At 44.4% G+C, this 13,900-nt stretch overlaps 1 protein-coding gene across 3 annotated transcripts in view; it reads left to right on the forward strand.

The window, feature by feature from the left end:
* The window catches only part of RASGRF2 (Ras protein specific guanine nucleotide releasing factor 2), a 279,623-nt gene that overhangs the window by 203,988 nt on the left and 61,735 nt on the right, over nt 1-13,900 (forward strand). The gene's annotated exons all lie outside the window — the stretch shown is intronic.

The following is a 13,900-nucleotide window of genomic DNA, read 5'->3' on the forward strand; positions in this document are numbered from 1 at the left end:
CGGGAGGCAGGGCCGGCCGAGAGGGAAGGAGCGGGATGGGCCCGCAGTAGGGAGTTTCGATGATGCCCAGCATGGTGAGTGGTTTCTTGTTGCCCGCAGTGGTTAGGCTCATGGGCCTAACGTGCTTGGCGTTAGAGACGTGGGTTGCCCAGGTCACATCTTCCCAGCAGAAATTCTCAATCAAGCGGTCAGAGAGCTGCTGGTCAAGCACCCATGCAGCAGCCGTTTGTCCAGGGTGTGTGTCCTGGGGCCTGGGGACTACAGGTTAAGGGAGATGGAGGTGTGGCCCCTGCTGCTTCCGGTGAGGAGTGGCCATAAGCCACAAATGGAAACCCAAGGGCAGCTTTGAATGGGGACCTCTGCACCTGCCAGCTTGTGGTCAGTTAATTCCCTGGAATCTAATTCGGCAGCAAACTGCTCAATGCACAGCCCACGGAGGGCAGGGGTAGCCTTCATGCTAGAAGCGTGCTGTCTGGACGTTTGGAAGCAGGGCCCGGACTGGAGCTGACCGGCTCTCGGAGTGGCTGCAGGCGTGAAGGCCTTTGCTCTGACACTCGGCCCCTGGCGGCTGCCTCCTGGGCTGATGGGGGGAAGCAGATGTCTCGCTGGGCAGATCAGAAGGCCGGAATCAATGAGAGGAGAGGACCACTGCGCTTGGGACTTCACCCTCGGCCTGCAAGAGCCACCCCTTTGGAAGTTGGGTCAGCTCTTTGACTTTGGCCCATTGCGGCTCTCCCAGCTCCACAAGGACTTGGCTCTTGGGGCGTCCAGGCCCTTCCGCGGGGTACTTTGGAGATGCTGCAGGGTTGGGTGCAGGACAGCAAATGCAGCCAGTCGCCCACAAAAGAGAGTCGCTTGGAAATGGTTGGTTTCCTGGAACCCAGAAAAGTGAAGTTTATGCTAAAGGGAGGCTTATGAGAGGAGACCTGCTGGAGCCGTGGGTCTGGCCTTGGGCAGCTAACAACGGGTGAGCCCTTCCAGAAGGAAAACGGGGCTGTCCTCTCCAGGAAAGACGTGTGGTCTTGGGAACCCTCCGGAGCGGTGCGGCGATTGCACCAGGTCAGGGACAGTTTGGTTGGTTTCGGACAGGAGTCTACTAAGGGTGCAGGCCCTCGATCACAAACAGGAACGCGCATGAGGCTGAAAGCATCGTGTGCCTCTTACAAAGTGAGCACGCGTGGTTGGGAACGTGATGCGGTTGGACTTGATGACGCAGGGTTACCGCGACCTTTCCGTTGGTTTCCATGTAGACAGCACCACCACCCAAGCCAAAATGCAGCGTCTGCCCAGCACAGGGGAGCCCCGAGAGATAAGTCTGCCTGTGCCCACTCATTCCTGCCAGCACGCAGGCGTGCCTTCCTACCACCCTTCTACCAGCCACTGCACTCTGGCTCTGTCTTCAAAGCAACAGTTTGATTAAAGTTGTGTCTTTCCTTTGTCACACTGGTTTACGAGATTGGTGGTCTCCACAAGCCTCTGTCGCCTTTCGGTTCTGGCCGATCCCTTCCCTTCGTCCCTGAGATATAGTCCTCACGGGGTTCTTTAAGCTTTCTCATTCTACAGCTTCATTTCCCACCTACACCTCAATTGCCCATTCCTCTGAAATTGCTTGGGCTAAAGTACCCATCACTCCCTACCAGTGATACGGTCTCATTGCAACACTCCACCAGCACAGAAGCTGGGGACAGAAGTCAGAGGAAGCCTGAAAAATCACTCAAGAATGAGCAGAAACAACGAGGCAGCACCTGGCAAGCACAGCACACCTCCTTTCCACGGTGTGTTTGAAGTGGAAAGATGGAAAGAGCCTGGAGTTGAGACTCAGTTCATCTGCCCACAAATCCCGAGGCTCCTTTTGCCCTGTGTGAAGTTATTGGACTTCTCTGAATCTCACTTTCCTCATTTTCCAAACAGAAATATGTGTTAAGGGATTGTGAGACTAATAATAAAAGTTCTTCATAAGATTTATTTATCATTCAATATAAAATGATTCCTTTAAGAATCTAAGTAACGCACATTTTAAAAAATCTGTAAGAATGGTTCAGCTTCCATTCTTAGTTCTTGATTTCTTTGAAGGATGAAAGCCATGGAAAGGTATTGATTTTACCATTCTATGGAGATTTCTCATCACAAATAACGACTGACCGGCTGAGTTTCTTTTCCTTTATCTTCAAGGATTTTTTTTTTTTTGGTCGATGTTTTTCCCCTTCCTTATTAAAGTTAATGGCACTCAGAAAATAAGCTCAGGTTGAGCAGAGTAGGGAGAAGAATTTGAAAACAGAAGGAAAGACTACAACTTATAAAGTGGTTTAACATAGAAGCTGCAGGACTAACCGGGGTTTTCTTGTACACAGGATGTTGGGAGTGAGGCTCCCAGCAGCCATATGCTGCATTTCAGTGAGTCCTTGATTCAAATGTTGACAAATATCCCAAGCAAGATGCCTCATCACTCTCTGTGTCATGTGCTTTGAGTGACAGCTTATTCTGGCCACCACCTTCCCCACCACTGACACCCCAAAGCACAGGGATGGGGTTACAGAACGGAGCATGTTGCAGTTTGGGTAGGTGAAATGTCGAGACTTGTTTGGAGACTTCCGGAGCAGAAACTTCCTGTCCAGTAGAATCTACCACAAAAGATGCCCACCTCTGGATGGTGTGCCGCAAGCAGAGACTAGCATGCTCTCACAAGGTTTGCTATCTGGAAATGCAGCTGGCACCCAAGGGGGTGGGGTGGCGCGAGTTAGAGCACTAAAAGGCAGCAGACAGGGGTCGGGCTGGCATCGTGGACCTCTGAAGCAGACAGGATGTGAATCCAAAACTATCTCCAGCACATGGAACAATTCTTCTTTTACCCTAAGCCAGCTCTGTTGTTTGCAATCAAGATTGTTAATGGTTACTCCATTAAAATGAACGAAATGAAGCACAAGTATATTGATAAACCCCATATCCTCTCCATGGGTTGGGCATTGGACTGCTAACCTCAAGGTCAGCAGTTCAACTCCAACAGTTCAAATCCACGATGGGAGTCTAAGGATAGGCAAAGAAGCTAGACTTTATAATACATTGCAGAGAGCTAATGACTAGAAGGGCCATATTAATTGACTGAATTTCAACCACGGACTGCCAGATGATCAGACCAATCTGTCTTGGAAGAAGTGTAGCCAGAACATTCCTTAGACGTAAGGATGGCAAGACTTTGTCTCATGTAGTTCTCACATGTCAGGAAAGGCTAATCCTTGGCAAAGGACATCATGCTTGCCACAGAAGAACATCAAAAAAGAGGAAGACCCTCCCGTGGCTGCAGCAGTAGGCTCAGATAGGACAACAACTGTGAGAATGCTGCAAGACTGGGGAGCATTTTGCTCTGTTGTACATAGATGCAGTGTGAGTAGGACCCAACTTGATCCCACCGACCAAATATACACACACGTAGCTTGCTCTTTACCCTTTGGAAGAATGGAAGGGCAGTAGATGCGGGCAGAGGGGGCGCCTAGATGCTTACGTTTAGGGTTGTGACCGGAATATGGACAGAAACAAAGAAATTTGAGAGATGCCACCAAAAGGTTGGAGCTGGTGATGTCAGGTCGGCATTAGAAATAGAAGTGAAATTTCAATCCGTTCATAGAAGTGCACAATACAATGATGCATTTCACATGCACTTTTTAGAAAGATATCTACTGGGTAAAGCAGAGCATACCGATGTCATTGATGACTCCTTGGTATCATTTCATAGGCTCGTTGAACTTAAAAACAATGTTATCATGGCACTTATTGTTTTTCGTTCCCTCCACATATATAATCACAGAGGCAAATCATCATGTACGCTTCGAATAGCCATGAGTTCATTAAGGACTTGCCATGCTAGATACTAGGGTTACAAACAGGCTGGGAAACAGTCCCTACTTGTCGCACATTCACAGACTCATAACTAGCAAGGACACGATAACAGATACAGCACAGTGCTGGTACAGCAAAGTACAATTAAAGCAACCATTCGCCGGTGTTGTGCCACAAAACAAATACCTCAATTGGATGAGTTTAACAAGTGGACATTTATCTTCTCCTTTTTGGAGACTACAAGTTCAAATTCAGGGGACCAGCTGTAGAAGGCTTTCTCCGTCAGCTGTGTGGGAAGATTACTGTGCCTTTCAGCATCTGTGACTGGGCATCTCGGGGAGATGTCCCTGTATCTTGGCTTCATTCTCTCCCTGGGGTCTAGGAGGTTCACAGCACGCAGACCCAGGGTTTAAAGGACTTTCCCACTCCCAGCTCTTCTTTCTACGTGATGGCAAGTCCCTCTGTTTCCCTGTCTCGGCTCTCCTTTTATTTCTTGTTAAGATAAAAATGTGTTTCAGGCCACCCCCAAGGCAAGTTCTTTCACATCTGCTCAGGACTGTGACCTGATTAAGGGTATTTCATGGCACCCTAAACCTCTTTAAACTGATAGGCAGATCATGTCATATCACACCACTGGGGATGATTACATTGTTATATAACTGCCACATCACATCATTACATAATTGCCAGACTACTGAGAACCATGCCTAATCAAGTTGATACCTATTTAGGGCAGAGGGGATCGACTCAATCCAGAACAGTTAGGTTTGACTTTGCCTCCCAGTTAGTTCTTAAATATGGTCCACTAACACGAATATTAACTCTGTGCTCCCTGGGTCTCCTGGGTTCTGCCTAACCCTACTTTCCTCACCAAGTCAGAAAGATAGTTCAAATGCCTTGTGGACATTAAGAACAGTTCTATGGACCACATCTCGGGTGTTTACTGTTGACATTGCCAAAATAGACACTGCACCATATTGACAAATTTGGCATCTTTTATTGATAGTCCACAGGTGACATCCATCTCAGGGTGGCTGTAATAATAGCCCATAATTCACCTGTGTATAATCTTATTTCCATCTCACCATTACTTATGTGTGCTTCTTACAAAGTAGACAGGGAGCTTGGCTTAGGAACATTATTTGAAAAATAAAATGAAGATTTCTTCTTTGTCTATATTTTTAACTCGTTCCTTCCTATCCTAGCTATTCCAAAAGAGAGAGACTGGGCTTTCTACTCCCGTAAAGAGTTACAGTATTGGAAACCCACAAGGGCAGTTCTACCCTGTCCTGCAGGCTCACTATGAATCAACATCTGCTCAATGGCAATGACTTTGGGTTTGGAGTTTTGTTTTGTTTTTTAATCACCCCACTACTACTTATAATTTATTTTTTAGGTAGATTTAGAACAACCCGTCATCCTTATAATTTGGTGAAAGAAGAGGATTTTGAGTGATTTCTTTTTTGACCGGCAGAAAATCTTGATGAGTAGACGACAGCCTTCGATCAAGCTGTTGAGAATTTGGTTTTATTCTGGAGATGGCCTTGGATCTAAGAACACAGTCAAGGCGAACACTTCTGGAAGCTAGTCACACTGGCTGCTAAATCCCCAAAGGCCGCGCTTCCATAATGTGTGGCTTCGCCAACATCTCAGGACTGCACTAGGTGCAGCAGCACCATGCTCGTCCCTTGTTGAGATGATTAACACATTGTATGAGGGGTAACCCCCCCCCCCACCAAAAATGACCAAAAGCTCCACTGGGTGGAGCCCCACCCCCACCCCCGAGGTGAGCATTGAGCAAGTTGCTCTGAGTTGGTGCACCCCATGGCACCGCCTGGGAAGATTCTCTCTGGTCACAATGAATTTTTTCATAAAAGCAGTTTAGTTTGAACCTCATTGTTTATGATGGCTGATTTAAGAGAACAGCATGCAGCTGTGAGATGTTGTTTCCTGCTCGAGAAAAAATGCCACAGAAACTGTTGTGATGTTGAACTCAGCTTACAAGGACAGCGCTATGGGGAAAAATCAAGTGTATGAAATGGTTTTCTCATTTCAAAAAAGGTGAACTGTCAATTGATGACAAATCTCATTCTAGACATCTGCCAACGTGCCAAGCCGACAAAAATGTCAACTCATGGTGCATTTGGAGTTCATTCCGCCAGGTCAGACTGCTAATCAAGCTTTCTATTTAGAAGTTCTGAACAGATTGCATAATGGTGTGCGACAAAATAAGGCCTGATTTGTGACAAACAAAGGACTGGTCTTGTCACCACAACAATGTACCTGCTTACACACCATCTCAGTGTACCAATTTTGGGCAAAAAAAAAAAAATAGCATGCCTCTTTTGCCACACACATCTTCCTCACCTGACCTCACTCCATGCAACTTCCTTTTGTTTCTGCAAATGCAGAGGGACATGAAAGGACAGCGATGTCACAGCGTAGAAGGGGTGACAAAAAAAACGAGGGAGGTGCTGTCAGCCATCCAAACAGATGGGTTTGAAAAAAAATGTTTCCAAGAATGAAATCACAGATTTGACAAATATATTAGGTGTAATAGAGAATACTTTGAAGTTGATAAGGTTGTTTTATATAAAAATTTAAATACATAACTTTGAAAATAAAATTCTGTTCTTTTTTAGGAGGGGGGATTCTCTTGTATGCTGAAAGCTTTAAAATTTTTCTGCTTCCACATAAGTTCTGTGGCAAAGTTATGGCCAAAAAATTTTATATGTATATATCATTTTATCCTCATTAACCTACTTTCTATAGCTATTATGATTCCCTATCACAGATATAGAACCGGGGCCATAAAAGCTCTAACTAGCCTGTCCTGGTTGTTACCATAACTATCAAGTGGTAGAGCGTGACTTCAAACCCGGGAAGTGTGGTGCCTGAGCCTTCATGCTGTGTATAAGACACTTAAATAGCATCTGTGGACAATTTATAAGGAAGACAATTTCAAAGTAAAAAGAAGGACTAGTATAGTTAAGAACTTCTAAAAAGAGAGGAAGTCAAGTTGGTTAAAGACTGGGTGAAGGCAGAGCAGTGAACAGCAATGGAGGCAAGGGAGGACACTGGAGTACATGAACTAAAGGCAACACATACACAGACACCTATCAAAAACATCATATATGAAGAAAGCAAATGATCATTTAAAAGACAGGAAAGAGAAAAGAGCAGTATGGATATCAGAAGAGATTTTGAAACTTGTTCTGCAACGTAGACTATTAAAAAAAAAAAGAATTTACAAAGTTAAAGAGTTGAACAGAAAAGGCCCAAAAAAGGGGGCTAGAGAAGACAAAGTAAATATTCCAATGAAATGTGTATTAGAAGATCAAAAGGGAGGGCCAGAGGCTCAGCATATCTCAACCGGAAAGAACTGAGGGGTGGAACTCCATCCTCGATCCGCGACATTGAAGGAGTCAGTCGGGCAAGATACTGAACGATGTAGGAAGCATCACAGCAACAAGCACTTACCCACGAGTGCTCCTTAGAAAGGGCCAGAGGGGTGGTGTTTGAATTCATGAGAATGTTGGAAAATTGATCAACGAAACCCATTAACCCATCTTTTAACATGTAATACTCAATAAATTGGGGGTATCACTGTCAGTTGCCTTCAAGTCAATCCCAGCTCGTAGCGGCCCCGTTAGTGCCAGTGGAATGGCTCCCGAGGCACGTCTTGCCTGTACCCCACTAGAAGCAGGACGCCGCGCCTTTTCTTCTGTGGTGCTACTGGACAGCTTCCCACTATCTACCGTCAAGGTTAGCAGTTGATATAACATCTTAGCAACACCTAGGGAAATGTCATAGAAATTTCCTCCCATTCATTTGCCTGTATTTTGAAGTAAACTCCCCTACCCAGCCCCAAACACAAACACCATGCACCAGCAGTAGTTGATGTGTTTACTAAGGAGTAAATCTCTCTTTTGATTTCCATCCGGTTCAGCAGAGCCTGTACCTAATTTTTTGTTGAGTTTGGTGAACCTGTTGTGAAAATGGCATTTGTACTAGGTGTTCTCTCTAAGGAGGGCAAATGGTCAGCTTCCCAAGGTAGAAATTATAAATGGACGTTCTTTATGCTTTTTTAAATGTAATCTGCATTACAATCCATTCCAAAAATCTTTGGTAATGCCCAACTCAGCCCACAGGCATAAAAAATTGGAGGTAACTATGTTTATTCATTCATTTTATAAAATGCATTACTCTTTTGATGGAATACTACTTTTTATTCCCTTGTGCTCATTAACTTAGTAAAAAACATATAACGTAAAGAGAAAAAGCACCAGCCAACCAGAGGGTGACATGTTGTCATTCCTTTCAGCTTTGGGTTGTGCTCCAAATTCCCGTGAAAGTTTATGAGTGAATTATGCAATTTCAGGAAGTGTTCAAAGAGCTAAAAATGTTCTCAGAACAATTGCTGTAAGTTCAGTGGCATGAGAAAGGGGGTTTTCAAAGATGAACATCACATGTTCAGAGAAGAGAAGTCACCTGTTTTGAATACAGCAGACACAATGACGATTGTCTAATTGGCCTGTCTCTAAAGAAATGTGATCCTACTCCTACCGGGAAAAGATGGCTAAGGAAAAAGCACACAGCCGATGACACGCGACTAAAATACTGAAAGTGAGGATGCCAATCAAGAAGCAATATATTAAACAACCACTTTATTGTTTCTAACAGTAATTTTCATTAATACTTACATTAATATTAAGTATTAATACTTACATTAATGATTTAAAATTCTTTCCTATAAAGTCTAGCTTTGTGTACCTCTTTAAATATCTTAGCTTTATATAAGTATCTTATTTATACGTAACTACCTTATTTATATTTAGCTATTTAAATATCTTACTTTTGTGTAACTCTTTAAATATCTTATTTAAATATTAACAGTATGAGAAATAAACTACCTTTTGGTATATTGGTATTTGGTATATTGGTTATTGGGGCTTCGTTTTAGTACTTAAAACAGTCCTGAAGGAAGCAAACCAGTTGTCAAAGTATTTGAAGCGCCGCTGTTTCCACCTCCCTGTTCCCCTCACTCCGTCTCTTGCCTGAGCTGTTCTCTTCTCACGGATTAGCCATCGCTATGCTTATCTGTAAAGGATGGGCAGGGGTCTTCAGCCTCCTCCACTTGTACAGGATCTCCAGAGCCTGAAACTTTGATCCTCCAGGAAAATGTTGACCTCTTCTTCACTAATGACCACTTCTGTTGAGGCCTCAAATCCAGTTGGATCACTCTGGCTTCTGAACATTCTAATAGACTTGTTGCGTTTACCCATAGAGTTCCCAGCTGCCTTTGAGCCATTCAGTCCTTTTTTTTTTTTTTAGAGTTAAGTGTTTGCCCTTTATTTTTTTTAACAATTTATTGGGGCTCATACAATTCTTATCACAGTTCATACATATACATATATCAGTTGTATAAAGCACATCTGTACAGTCTTTGCCCTAATCATTTTTTCTCCTCTTTTCTTTTTTTACATTTTATTAGGGACTCATACAACTCTTATCACCATCCATACATATACATACATCAATTGTATAAAGCACATCCATACATTCCCTGCCCCAATCATTCTCAAGGCATTTGCTCTCCACTTAAGCCCCTTGCATCAGGTCCCCTTTTTTTTCCTCTCCCTCCCCTTTCCCCCCTCCCTCATGTGCCCTTGGTAATTTATACATCGTTATTTTGTCATATCTTGCCCTATCCGGAGTCTCCCTTCCCCCCTTCTCTGATGTCCCTCTCCCAGGGAAGAGGTCACATGTGGATCCTTGTAATCAGTTCCCCCTTTCCAACCCACTCACCCTCCACTCCCAGCATCGTCCCTCACACCCTTGGTCCTGAAGGTATCATCCACCCTGGATTCCCTGTACCTCCAGCCCTCATATGTACCAGTGTACAGCCTCTGTCCTGTCCAGCCCTGCAAGGTAGAATTCGGATCATGGTAGTTGGGGGGAGGAAGCATCCAGGATCTGGGGGAAAGCTGTGTTCTTCATCGATACTACCTCACACCCTAATTAACCCATCTCCTCTCCTAAACCCCTCTATGAGGGGATCTCCATTGGCCGACAGTTGGGCCTTGGGTCTCCACTCTGCACTTCCCCCCTTCATTTAATATGGTATATATATACATATACACATATATACACATACATACACACACTTATATCTTTTTTTTTTTTGCATGATGCCTTATACCTGGTCCCTTGGCACCTCGTGATCGCACTGGCCGGTGTGCTTCTTCCATGTGGGCTTATTTGCTTCTGAGCTAGATGGCCGCTTGTTCACCTTCAAGCCTTTAAGACCCCAGACACTATCTCTTTTGATAGCCGGGCACCATCAGCTTTCTTCACCACATTTGTTTATGCACCCATTTGTCTTCAGCGATCCTATCATGGAGGTGTGCAGTCCATGATATGATTTTTTGTTCTTTGATGCCTGGTAACTGATCCCTTTGGGACCACTCGATCACACAGGCTGGTGTGTTCTTCCATGTGGACTTTGTTGCTTCTGAGCTAGATGGCCGCTTGTTTATCTTCAAGCCTTTAAGACCCCAGTCACTATCTCTTTTGATAGCCGGGCACCATCAGCTTTCTTCACCACATTTACTTGTTCACCCACTTTGAGCCATTCAGTCCTTGATGGCAGGCTTGTGCCACCCCTCCCTCCCACCCCACCTACTTCTTAAATAAAGACCACTATACCAATGTTAACTGTAAAAGCCAGTGAAGCAACAGCAAACGAAGTTTGCTCTTCCTTTGTTCAGCTGGGTCTAAACTGCATTTGCCTATTTGTTGGGATTGAAACATGGCTTTAAACAGTTCGTTCTGAGCTGACCCTTTGCTGAGAATTTGCCTTTTCATTCATACACTGAATCCTTTTAACAAATGCGCTGGATACAAAAGATCTGTACGAAGTTCCAAGGGGTCTTATTAATGTGGGGATGGACCAGATTCAGTCTATGTGATGTGGAAATGCAAATTCTCAGTAGGGGTCAAACTGGAATCAGCCAATTTGTTCCCTTGGTTTAAAATGTTAAGAATAATTGAAATATATTTTTCTTAATCTCAAGGTGCTTGATGTGAAATCTGACTCTTAAAATAAGTTTTAACATTTATTTTTCCATATTGTCAGTTCCCACTCGCATCTTTCATCTTTTAAAACACCTTCATTTTAGGATGTTTAAATGTAATAGTTCTAATATTTGACATTTTTTGCCGGTAGTAGTATTGGTTGTGGAGGGAAGGAGGCCGGGGGAACCCTGATCCCTGTGTTTTAATGCCTTGAAATTAGAGCACAATTCTTGCTCATGGTTTATGGTCTGTGGGTTTTGTAACTTTAGACCATGGACCAGTTTTTCTCAGTTGCTTGGTAGATGGTAATCTTATGCAAGCCGAAGTTGGGCGGGCACCCTTCCAGGAGACTATTTAGGGTGCTTCTATTAGGGGCCCAGGATAATCATTGAGTTGAGCCACGTTTTATCTCTAAAGATTTAATTGTGCTAACAATAGACACGACAAAACTTTTGCTGAGTCAAGCATTTTTACATGGACAATTCAGTGACAGGGTTGGCATCCTTTGCCAAACCGTTTGAAACGCAGCGCCTTGGGTCTCTTTGTACTGGTTTTGTTTTTATGTGCAGGGGCACGCCACACGGCAGTGGTTCCCTCTGCGTTTCAGGACATGAGGCGCACAGGTGGCTATCCATGCTCTGGGGAGCTCTCCCCCGCCTCATCCTCCAGGCTGAGGCAAACACGTTTTGATTGCCTCCTTGTGTGCACAGGAAAACGATTTTCCTGGTCTACTCCTCAGCCGCGGTGGTAGTCCCCCTGGGGTTTCAGTTTTATGCGGGACTCTCAGTGCCAGCACTTCATCCACTCCATGAAGCTCGGGGGCCCTCTTCTGAACCCACATGACTGTCACGTTCCAAACCCTACCTTACCGATGGGCAACCTGCCCCCTGGAGGGCAGCCGCAGCATTCCTTCCCGGACTTGGCTCTGGTTTTAAGGCCCCTCTGTAGGTTTGCCTCTGAAATGTTCCTTACTTTCCAGAGAACTCAGCTAAGTAGTAAAAGGAATGCTTGTTATGCTTTACCTACAATTACAAAGCTTTTTAAAGTAACCGACATATTTCCAAGCTATCATCTGCCAGGAGCATGTCAGCTTTGGAGGGAATTTTCGTGTCTGTCGGTGGGTAGAATATAATATACCTGTCTGTCCACGTGTAAGGAAGAAGAGCGGCAGCTCTGGCGGCCCTGTTTGGTAAACATTGGACTGCTAACCACAAGACTGATGTTCACCCTAATAAAATGATTTGAAAATTGTTGATGGTTCAAGCTCACCACCCAGTCATAGGAAGAAAGATGAGGCTGTCTGCACCTGTAAAGATTTACAACTTCAGAAACTCTATGCAGAGTCGAATCGATGGCAGTGAGTTTTCATGCATTTTCTAGTAGGTAGAAGGGCCTCCACCCTTTAGGAGTTGTTCCACTCTTGTGTGTTTATGTGTCTATCTCACTAATAAGCTCTAAAGACTGTTGGTTTAGTCATTCACTCAATCACCCTGACATTCACATGTCATCTTTACATTTATATCCCCAATCCCTGTTTTTCTGGCAAAAACAGCATTATCAGAATCATAAGTCAGTGCCATAAAGGACGTGTGTATAGTGCTGTGAGCTACATAACGGGTGATTGGTCCAACTCAGATCAGAAACTCAGATCACCGGGGAAGTGAAAATGCAAAGCAGGTTTGGATGCTCACTACATTGTTCCATGGAACAGCCGATGCAAAGGCCCTGGGGTGAAGATAACAAACTGAAATAAGGCTGATGAGATGGAAGAAGCTATAATGAGAAGAACACAATTGCAGAAAAAGCCGTGGGGGGCGGGGAGGTGAGTACTCGAGCTCAAATAAGGAAGATGTCATAGGTTATGTTGAAGGTCTTTAAACGCTGGAATGACACAGTCTAACCTTACCTGTAAAAATATCCTTCTGAATGTGGGAAACATCGCTAAAGAGGGCAAGAGTGACACGTGGAGCCACTTGGGAGGCGCTCACGGTAGACCAGATGAGAGTTGGTATTGCCGTAAACCGGATGTTACTGCATCTCAGCTGTGGGATTTGTAGGCAGAATGATGTAGACGTGCTAGAGAGAGATTTATTTTGCAGGTAAAATTATCAGGAAGAGGCAGAGAGACTAGTCAAGAAAAATTTCAAAGTTGCAGGTTTACACTGGTGAGAAAGATGCTTGTGCCTCCTTATTGTCGTGGGGAACGCGAGCAGCAGAAAAAGCAAGGTGTTGGGGAAAGATCATAGTTGGTCCCCCCCCCTTTTCTTTTAGACATCTGAGTTGGAGATGTTTTTTAACTATCAAAGAGAACAGTGTCCGTTGGATGTATGTGTCTAGAGTTCAGTAAGAGATCTGGCGATCTAAATGTTTGCATCATTGGCTTACAAGTAATTTTTTTAAGTGGTGGGTTTACATGAGATTTCTGCTAGAGATTTTCTCTGTCCCTTGGCTTTGGGACTCTGGAGGTTGTGGTGACGTTGGTTGGAGCTGTAGACAGATGGGACCAGAAGGTTGGAAGAGGGTGAAGAGAGAGGCAACGGAGTCAGTGAGTAGATGTTACCCTTACAAGAAGTTAGCTAGTGGAGTTACATAGGACTTTCATGCACTTTTCAAAGGAAATATATCAGTTATGATGGGAGAGGAAATATCTCAAAGCAAGGAAGGAGTAGAAAAATACCAAAATCTGTTTCTTGCTTTTGTAACAAGGCCACCAAGATAGAAACATCAGCTGGCACAGAAAGGACTCAGACACTGAACTCTGAGCAAACATTTCATGAAGCGCTCCCTCTTGTTCCAGGGCCTGTTTTATCTGCTTCGCTCCTTTAACCCCACAACACATTAGAGGTACTTATTATTCCACTGTGCATACGAGGAGACTGGTCACTAGAGAGGGGTGAACATGTGGGGAAATAGGAACTTGAACCTAGACGGTCCGGGCAAGAAATCCACTCTTAACCCTTATGTGATGCTGCTTCTCAATGTGTGAATG

Source organism: Tenrec ecaudatus, chromosome 2, assembly GCF_050624435.1.
Source record: "Tenrec ecaudatus isolate mTenEca1 chromosome 2, mTenEca1.hap1, whole genome shotgun sequence".
NCBI lineage: Eukaryota > Metazoa > Chordata > Mammalia > Afrosoricida > Tenrecidae > Tenrec > Tenrec ecaudatus.